Source organism: Sinocyclocheilus rhinocerous, unplaced genomic scaffold (genome assembly GCF_001515625.1).
Source record: "Sinocyclocheilus rhinocerous isolate Xijiao unplaced genomic scaffold, SAMN03320098_v1.1 scaffold178, whole genome shotgun sequence".
Classification (NCBI taxonomy): Eukaryota; Metazoa; Chordata; class Actinopteri; order Cypriniformes; family Cyprinidae; genus Sinocyclocheilus; species Sinocyclocheilus rhinocerous.
This window is the reverse complement of record NW_015653463.1, coordinates 1,007,209-1,009,320: the sequence shown is the minus strand read 5'-3', so window position 1 is coordinate 1,009,320 and position 2,112 is coordinate 1,007,209. Positions and strand designations below refer to the sequence as shown.

General features: G+C 34.7%; 1 protein-coding gene across 1 annotated transcript in view; it reads right to left on the bottom strand.

The window, feature by feature from the left end:
• Positions 1–2,112, bottom strand: part of LOC107715844 (peptidyl-glycine alpha-amidating monooxygenase B-like) — a 50,474-nt gene that overhangs the window by 34,801 nt on the left and 13,561 nt on the right. The window lies entirely within an intron of this gene.

Sequence of the window (2,112 nt, the reverse complement as noted above, 5' to 3'; positions counted from 1 at the left end):
AACTGAGACAGACTCAATCCAGAAGAACTGTGGCAACGTCTCCAAACTCACACTTCTGGTTGAATCAGAAGCTAACATGTCAAACTGCTCAAATAAAGAGATTAATGTTCTGAAAGCACCACAAGGTCACAGGCGCTCAAGCCGACTGTGGCTTATTCATAGTTGACTACACACATAAAACAGAGACAGGAGTAACACTGAACAGATGAAACACTTCATCCTTAACGCAAGCTGTACTGGCGGCTAGTAACATCAACAGCTGCAAATGACAGATCACAGGCCGAAAGAAACACCTGCCACTAAAAGCTCTGTAATCAGCTGTGATGATACAAATGACTTCTGTTCAGTTCATAGACCATATCACCAGTGACTGTGAACTACTGAACCTTACACGGACTCTTCCAGTCAAACCTCATGAGTTCAGGGTTCTGGGTTTGTTGAGAAAATATATGGGTCAGTGAACATAAGTGGCTATGATAAAGAAAAGTAAAGGGCTTTGAAATGCATATGGCAAGTTCTCAGAAGTTTATGTTGGTATCAAATGATATCATTTTCAATAAAAAATTCAGTGTAATGACACTAAAAATGTCACAAGTAGCAAGTAGTAAAAGTAGTAACATTTCCTTACATCTTATTTTAATTAATATTTCCTTTTTAAAAAACATATTTGTTTAATAAAATGTTTATTAAATAAAATGTGTGTGTATATATATATATACATACAGCGGGTAAAATAAGTATTCATATACACATCACCATTTTTCTAAATAAATATATTTCTAAAGGTGCTGTTGACTTGAAATTTTCACCAGATGTCGGTAACAACCCAAGTAATCCATACATTCAAAGTTATGTGTAATAAAATGGAATGACCCAGGGAAAAAGTGTTGAACTACTGAAATGTATTTAATACTTCATACAAAAGCCTTTGTTGTTAATGACAGCTTCAAGACGCCTCCTGTCTGGAGAAACTAGTGGCATGCATTGCTCAGGTGTGATTTTGGCCCATTCTTCCACACAAACAGTCTTCAAATCTTGAAGGTTCTGTGGGCTTCTTCTATGAACTCTGATCTTTAGTTCTTTCCATAGATTTTCTATTGGATTCAAGTCAGGTGATTGGCTGGTCATTCTAGCAGCTTTACTTTCTCTTTCTGAAACCAGTCGAGTTTCCTTGGCTGTGTTTGGGATCACTGTCTTGCTGAAATGTCCACCCTTGTTTCATCGTCATCATCCTGGTACTGTAGGTGTTGGGAAGCAGCTAATATTAATTTCCACTGACGAGGGGCAGGATTGCTTTCTAATTACTGATAGATTTCAGCTGGTGTCTTGGCTTTCCATTCCTTTTTGAACCTCCCTTTCTTCATGTGCTCAATACTTTTTCTCTGTGTCATTTCATTTTATTACACATAACTTAATTTCTGAACTTATTTGTTTGGTTTGTATGGATTACTTGGGTTGTTACTCAAGCCGACTGTGGCTTATTCATAGTTGACTACACACATAAAACAGAGACAGGAGTAACACTGAACAGATGAAACACTTCATCCTTAACGCTGTAATTACAGTTTGTGCAACTGTTGCATGTATGCACACTACCATTCAAAAGCTTTATTTGATCATTGATACAATTAAAAAGTAATATTGGTAATTATTATTACAATATATAACAGCTTTCATCTATTTGAATATATGTTTAATATATTTTAGCTGAAATCTGAATTTTCAGCATCATTACTCCAGTCTTCAGTGTCCCATGATCCTTCAGAAATCATACTAATTTGCTGCTCAAGAAACATTTCTGATTATTTTCAATGCTGCTGGATGTTTTTTTGTGGAAACAGTCATATTTGCTTAATAATTTAATAATAATATAATATATATATGTGACCCTGGAGCACAAAAGCAGTCTTAAGTCGCTGGGGTATATTTGTAGCAATAGCCAACAATACATTGTATGGGTCAAAATTATTGATTTTCCAAAAATCTTTAGGATATTAAGTAAAGATCATGTTTAATGAAGATATTTTGTAAATTTCCTACCGTAAATATATAAAAAATGTATTATCATTAGTAATATGCATTGCTAAAGACTTCATTTGGACAACTTTAAAG